Source organism: Poromitra crassiceps, assembly GCF_964638095.1.
Source record: "Poromitra crassiceps genome assembly, chromosome: 12".
Classification (NCBI taxonomy): Eukaryota; Metazoa; Chordata; class Actinopteri; order Beryciformes; family Melamphaidae; genus Poromitra; species Poromitra crassiceps.
Window position 1 is genome coordinate 6,975,989 of NC_139632.1, and position 7,935 is coordinate 6,983,923.

Sequence of the window (7,935 nt, forward strand, 5' to 3'; positions counted from 1 at the left end):
ACTCACGAGCTGATTTAGGAAACGAACATCAACAAATCCTGTAGTGAGACAAATCAAGAGGCCATTATTCACCGATTCCTGATTTGGCCCCTGGACAAAGTACACTGTAAAAAATGTCTCATTTTGGTGGATGTACTTTACACGAGAGGGGCGGAGCTGCACATTTAGCCTGGACAAATGCAAAGCTGGCCTGGTGTCGGGAAGTGAATGAAACGATTAGCCCGGGCGAGCGGACAGATCTCAAAGAGGTGATCTGTGATGGTGGTGATGATCTGCGATGGTGGTGTGTGTGAGGTGATGATCGGGGATAGCAAGTGAAGAGGCTTTTTGGAGATGGAGTGGGGAGGGGAACAAGGGGGCGGGGGGGGGGGGGGGGGGGGGTACGAGAGGGGACAGAAAAGGCACTTTATGTCCAGGGGAGGGCTGAAGAATGTGGGGGATTTGGCCCCTTCACTGAGCAGCTCGTGAGCTGGGCCTGAGTGGGGGGATTAGAGAGGGGACAGGATTGAGATGAGCTGGTCTGGTCTGGCACTCCCAGGCTCAGGCTCGCTCCCTCACACACAGACAGACACACAGTCTCCCGCAGACCACCTCTGCCTGGCGTGTCGCCCGGCCATTCTGTGGCAGTAATGCCCTTAAACTCCAGACTCTCCACCACACCCTCCGCATGCAGGCAGCCATGGAGTCCCTCCAGTCACCCTACACCACCACACACACCCAAGGACTCCACCAAATCAGGGATGTGATAATGCGTCCACACATCAACGCGTGTGAAAGCGGGCAAATGACGGGCCAAAAGGAAGACAATGTGATTCCTCCATCAGAAATGAATGGGAATAAAAGAAATCCAACATAAAAAAAAATACGGGTTAAAAAAAAATCTGATGAGAGGCAGACAATACATTAAACTGACACAATACAATGACTACAATAAAGGTGTGTCAATCATTCCTCTAATAGTATAATCAAATGGACAAAAATGATATATTTGGCAAAACTTATTTCTACAGCTAACTGCAGCCACTGTCTGCAGGGGACATAAAGACAGACAATACGCAGCCACCATCGAGTGTATATGCAGGCCCACGTGTATACACACACACGCACGGTCTTCCAATTGAAGAGAAATGCTCGTTTTGGCAGACAGACACACTGACTCGCATGAAAACAATGAACCCCCACGTGCCATGTATGTAAATGACACCCCTGACCAGGTTCATCGCTGCCAGCAAAAAAAAAAAAATACAATAAATCAAAAATGTGAAAGTCTCCGTTGGGTTAGGAGGACACACACAGTAACAAGAAGAGGCTAAGTGTAACCCCATCCCTGTGTCCTCAAACAATCACCAGACCACAGTGGATGTGTGTTTTGATGATGAGCCCAATGGTAGGTTCCAGCTAATCCCGTCACACTGAGCCCTACCTATCTAAAGACATCATAAATAAAGGAAAACAGTCACATGTATTGGAAATGGGTCAATCCATCTCGGGCATCAAAAATCAACAAGGTGTGTGTGTGTGTGGGGGGGGGGGGGGGGTCACACATGGCCAACTTACCGACAGCGGCCATGGAAAGCAGTACATATTGGAATTGGGGTGTGTGTAGGGGTTGTGAAGCAACCCCTACTACAAGCGAATACGCAAATAGCATCACAAATACATCCTGTGCGATATCATAACTGGTAATATGGTAGCAAAGATTTCAGCATCTGTGCACACATGCTATGCTACTTACTATTCAACGCACGAGACAATTAGGCTCATCAAGCTGTCATCTGGTTGTTGTGACATGATGCTGTGATGTGCATACGATAAATCATCCAAAACAAATGTATAATGAGCAACAGATTTAAATCAACTTGCTCCACAAGACTCTGAATCTGAAAAACTCTGCCACTAGAATATAAAAATACATCAAAAGTGTAAATCTTATATATATATATATATATTTATCTCTCTCAAATGAATGGCCTGATTCAAACCTTGCACAAGTTAAAAAGAAGACATTCAAAAGAAGCACAATTTGACTAGTCTTTCAACTTGTGGCGGCGCTGTGGACTTCCACTGGTTGCATAGATCTAGTTTGGACTTCAAAGGGGGCCAAAAACACTGAACAGGGACAAGTTCCAAGAAAGTGCCTGGGCCACTTTAACATGGCTGTGTGTGGCCTAACCATCTGAAATATAGCCTGCAACAACCTCAAGCAACTGAACAGTTTCTCATTTTGAAGCGACGTCTCCCTTACAAGTAAGGATTTAAAAGCAGGGATGTTAGGAGGGGTAAGCCCACCTACACTACAGCTGAGACACATTATTTGTACAATAGTGTAAAAAAAAGGTGAGACTATTGTACAAATAATGTGGTTTAGCCTCCTAAATCTTAATGGTGCAAAATGTATAGCATATACATCAGTAGTATCAAACTGGTGTAAGTTATGTGGAGATATGATCAAGGGGAGAAGGCACACACAGTCGTGCTTTGCTTAAAATACAATGTATTTGATATTGTATATTGGTGGTTGTTTACCTTATCACCGACTACTAGAGGTCATGGTTTACCCATACCACTCCATCACTGGATTTAAGTTCAACGCTGGCCAGATAATGTCATCGTTTCCACCATACTGGATTTTTTTTTTTTGCTCCACAGTCGCTAATATGGATAGGCATTCAACATGAATGATTAATAGCAAATTAGCAGGAGATTTCACAGAACTTGTGTGCAAGTTCCTGGTTTTATATTAGCGGTAGATTTGTGATTTGGAGGCCGTAGTAGTGGAGACACCACCCCGCCTCTCCACCCCAACCTGGAGAGGACAAATCTTTTCCCCCGGCGCCTTGTAGCCGCTGCTTAGCTTTTTAGCCCAGCGGCCGATACACTCCTCTGGTAGGTAAGACTAGCTTTAGCTTCGCTAGCCAAAACCTCGAGTCAAATTAGACTTCAAGCTGATTTATTGTATGCATGTGCTTTTTAACGCAACAGAGCAGAATGAGCACCAGGGGGGAAATCTCTTTGTGTGCCCAGTTGTAGCGTACAGTACAGCTAACGTTATGCAGCGGTGGTTGAATGGTGTAGTAGACTGTAGCTAGCGGTAAATACCGATGTATGAGTGGCCAGCTAGCATAGCTCCTGAGCCAAACAACTAGGAGTTCATTAGCAGCAGGAGCATTTTTTTCCTCTTCTGGCTAGCAGAACAGAGCATTCATTCCTGTCCAGGCAGAGCGCAGCCCGCTGGCATTTTCTCCGTTAAAAGTTCATATTTCAGAAGGAGACACAAAAGCCACTGTACCTGGTTCTCCATGGTTCTCTGGCTTCAGTGATTGTTGTATTTATTTACAGCGGCGTTTGCAGAGCGTCTCCCCAGTCTTTGCTCCTCATTGTGTGTCAATTTCAGCCCAGAACCGGAAGGCAGACAGCACCCCTCCCCTTCCAGACGGCTGCTGGCAGACTACCAAAACAGAAAGCTCTCTCGTCCAATCAGGTCGGAGGGAATTTAAGAACCCTTGAGAGGAGCCAATCACGACAACCCAGAAGGCGGGGCGATCTTTGAGCTACAAATACAATTAAAGCATTTTCTGGTGGTTTTCTCGAGTGACAGCAAGCCTGTCCCAATGGCCAAAGCTCCGTTTCAATTGTAAAATGCACAACATGATGCATGCTAATTGATTAACCGAGGTTTGATTAATAAAGATATCTTGTAAAAACACATAGTAAACTCGTTCAGCAGCACACTTTTGAATGCATGCAAAAAGCTGATTTCCTTCTGCGTATCTCCACCAGCACTGTATGACAGTGTGCATGAGAAACATGTTTTCTTGTTACCTGGTCCTAACTGTTAATTGACATACCAATAGGAAAGTGACACAACTTTATATGATTCAAAATAAGTTTGTAATTACATACACCTGCTGCCTGCATCTTGTAATTTTTTTACCACGTGCGCAGCAGCGCATGGTCAAGAGAAGGCTTTTTGGAGTGAGTCATTCATTCAGTCAGGAATGGATAACGGTGATGATGTCATCAGTGATGATGATGTCATCAGTGATGCCATCAGTGATAATGTCATGCCAATTATTTTGGTGGTTTCATCCTCGCTGTCAGGTATTTTGACTCTTTGACTGTATGAGGGCCAAGTCTTCATTAAGAAGGTCCTCATCATGTTTTTTCTCTGAAACGGATTCTGTTGAGAAGTTCTGCGTATGTTCTGTCGTTGCCTTGGCGACGGTTCTGTTTCAGTGTTACACAGCTGAACATCTGCCAGAGATTGAAGAAGATATGGAAAACATCTTTAAACCTGCCAAACTTGGGCTGTTGAAAGATGTAGTTTCCTCGAATGGACCTCATGAGTTGCATGAGGTCGCCTGGTTGCTACATGACACACGTGGTGGTCCTGGGCTGAAGTTGCCCAAAGTCCTAGAAGACCTGGATAAATCTGAATAGGCTGCTACATCTATTCTACCCCTCACTCCACAGGCAGTCACAATGAGCGTTTCTCAGCCTCTGTCTGCAGTGGCATTGGCGTAGTGTAGCCCACTCTGGTTCATGTCAGATCTGAAAAGAAAGCAGTATTGCTTCTAATTGAAGACGTCTCTTTTATAGATTCGGGGAGCGAGGGCCCACTGCAGTCAAGCCTCTGTGGTGCTCAGACTTTGATGTGAGATTATCTGGCCTCCGCCATAGGACACAAGGTCACAACTCTCTCACTGGCTAGTTGGTGCCTCCCCTTCTACCCCCTGTCACTCAAACTGATCCAGTCTGCCTCAGTCAAATCAGTGTGAAAGAAGCCCCACCTGGCCGCCAGGCATAATGCTGCCCTATTTGTATTGAGACATCAACCTTTAAATCCCCCTTTTCATTGTGTCGGGTAGAGAGGGGAATACAAAGTGAAACCATGTCCTACTACGCAATACAGACAGGTACCATACTTGCAATTGATAACGAATGTGTTTCAAAAACTTGTAAACGAATGCAAGTGATTAAAAACAATCTAATGTTCATTAGATCCATAATATCAACATTCCATACAGCTTTCAGCCAAACCTGAACATTTTGATAAATGATATGCAAAACATATTTTTTGAATGAATGGGGGAGATCTGTGATCTAGTCCAGTCAGTTTTTCTTCCGAATCTTTTATTTCACTGTGTAACGTTACAGACAGGGTAGTGAAAAGTTACAGATAATTGTTTTCCCCTTTGAGCACCATACAAGTTGTCTTCTGTGATCTCCTTTGAAATTAATGCCAACAGCATTTTTTTTATTCTATTCTATTGGTTATGTGGGCTGCCATTCAAATTTTCAAATTCGAAAAGCGTTGGGTTGTTTCCCTCTATGGTTGTTCCCATCAGCCCACAAGAGGTCACTGTTGCGGTTTTATGTGCATAGAATGCATGTGCATTTCTTTGTGTAAAAGATCTATTGTAGTATCTATTGTATCCTTCAGGAAAGATCATGTGAATGGAGGCACAATGTACCTGAATTTTCTCAAAGCCTCCCCAAAAGCAAGTGGTTTTGGAACAAAAAGGCTTTTTTTTGGACAGCACTTTCATATTGTAGAAGGCCTGAGAAGGACAATAGGAATAATCCCAGAGAAAGAGACCAGACAATTATCTGATATTGACAGACTTTGATATCATTATTGAAATGTTACAAAATGTAACATCAATTCAAAACAGTGTCACCCGAGTATTGCATGTACCGTTAAACGGAACATGTTACTACACTGTATGTAACTGGCTTTGTTGCGATTGTTCCAGAGTTAGATAAATACTTGTTTTCCAGGCTTCACTTCAAAGTTCACACATACATCCCACTGGTATACTGGCCCTGATGAGAAGGTATATGATGTGTAACAGCATGTACACTCAACTCGGTATCACATGTTTGAGGTATATTAATAAATAACTCCATGTAAACAAATGTAACTATAGGAACAATGCAGTGCTTCGTTCAAAAAAAAAGCTGCTGCACTGAAGAATGTCAGTGCTTATCTCTTAAGAAGAAAAAATCATTTCACCATAAGAAAACATAGATACATATATTCTGCTATGTACAGAATCCGATGTGCATTCATACCCGTGACAATAAAGAACAGGAAAGAATTGATTTGTACAAAATGCCGGGCGGGCTCACCACCCATGGGTGTGTGAGGTTGGGCTCGCCTCGACGCTCTGGAAGAAAACCTGATAAGGGTTGACCTCTCTCCTACTCCGGTCCAGAGTGAGAGGTGCTGGGTGTGTGTTAGTCGTCTCACGTGGTCAGACCCACCGTCAACGTCATCAAGCTTCCAGCAATGGAGGTATCATCTACAGCTGGCACTGCGAGACTAGGTGTGTGTGTGTGTGTGTGTGTGTGTGTGTGTGTGTGTGTGTGTGTGTGTGTGTGTGTGTGTGATGGGGGGGGGGGGGGTACTCATGGCTGGCACATGGTTGGAGTTCCTCCCAGTGGACGAGAGGTTCACCTCAATGTGGCGACATGTTGCAGAGAGGAAAACTCTTGACTGTTTGCACGTTTACACTCCAATCAGTACTTCTTAGTGAAGGTGGGCGGGATACTGGCGAAGACTCCACCTACTGACTCCAGAGCATAGGAGACTTTAACGTTCATGTTGTGTGAATGGGAGGAGGAATGGCCCCCATGAACTGGAGCCGGACGGGGTGTTTGTTGCTGGACTTGTATTCTAGCCATGGATTGTCCATAATGAACACCATGTTCAAACACACACAAGCTCATAAGTGTACATGGGATATTAATATGAATCAAGGTGGGCATTGGATAAGGGTGCACCTCCCTCTCCCTCTCAAGGTGCAGCTGTACTGGAGAGTGTCCAGTTTGGTGCCATAGAGAGCCAAAGTGGAACGTCACTTCCTGCTTCAGCACTGTACCAGAGATTTTCATCCGCCATTTATTTTCCCATCGACATTTTGTAAAATGCTTATAAAAAGAGTTTTACTGGTTCAAACCAAACGGTACAGATATATTTAGAAACAGGAGAGATCGCATAACATTTCACTCGGACCAAAACGTTAAAAAAAATGCGGGTTTGAAGAAAATATCTTTTCAATGTTTTTGTTTTGTTTTTTTGGTCTGAGTGAAATGTTCTATGGTCTCTCCCGATTATAGCGTTAGCTGAACGTTTGGTTTGAACCAGTAAAACTCTTTTTATAAGCATTTTACGAAATGTCGATGGGAAAATAAATGGCGGATGAAAATCTCTGGTACAGTGCTGAAGCAGGAAGTAGGCGGTCACTTTGCCTCTCTGTTAGGGCAGCATCTCTGCTGTTTGCAGATGATGTCATCCTTCTGGTTTCGTCGGGATGTGATCTCCAACGCGTACTGTCGGGAGCACCTCTCACTCTGAGGCCGTGGTTCTGTCCCAGGAAAAGGTGTCATGTCCCATCCAGGTGAGGCGGGTGCAGCTGCCCCAAGCAGGTGAGGTCAGGTATCTTGGGGGTCATCATAGTCATGTCAAGTATCTTGGGGGTCATCATATTCATCATGAGTGAGGGTAAGAAGGGTCGAGATATTGACCCCCGGTCAGGTGCATCGGCCGCAATATCGCAGGTGTTGTATCAGACCAGGGTTGTCTACACACACTGTATAAAACAATTCCATTCACTTGTGCATGGTTGACAGTCAGCACCTTGACAACTGCAGCAGCTCAATACTTCATGAAACCTGAAAAACGTTGAACTTAAACACCAAACCCCCCTGAAGTAACGCCAGTGTCGTCTTTAGCAGGACAGGTAGTTTCAGTAGAACTTTTTTCCACTTTTCACTCCACATACGTCCGCAGAAGTTCAGGAGCAGTCAACTCAAACATGAGCTGCCCTACAGATCTACTGTCACCAGTGGCCTTCAGGATTTCCCCCAGCTCTCATTAGCCAAAAAAAAGTAAATTAATAAAGAGAGAGAGAGAATTACATCTTGAAAAGT

The 7,935-nt window shown here is 44.5% G+C and overlaps 1 protein-coding gene across 1 annotated transcript in view; it reads right to left on the bottom strand.

Moving 5' to 3' along the window:
- Nucleotides 1-5,145: 5,145 nt before the first annotated feature.
- The window catches only part of acer1 (alkaline ceramidase 1), a 7,784-nt gene continuing 4,994 nt past the window's right edge, over nt 5,146-7,935 (bottom strand). The window contains exon 7 of the mRNA XM_083647926.1: nt 5,146-7,935. This exon is cut by the window's right edge and continues 355 nt beyond it. The gene's annotated coding sequence lies outside the window, so the exon portion shown is untranslated.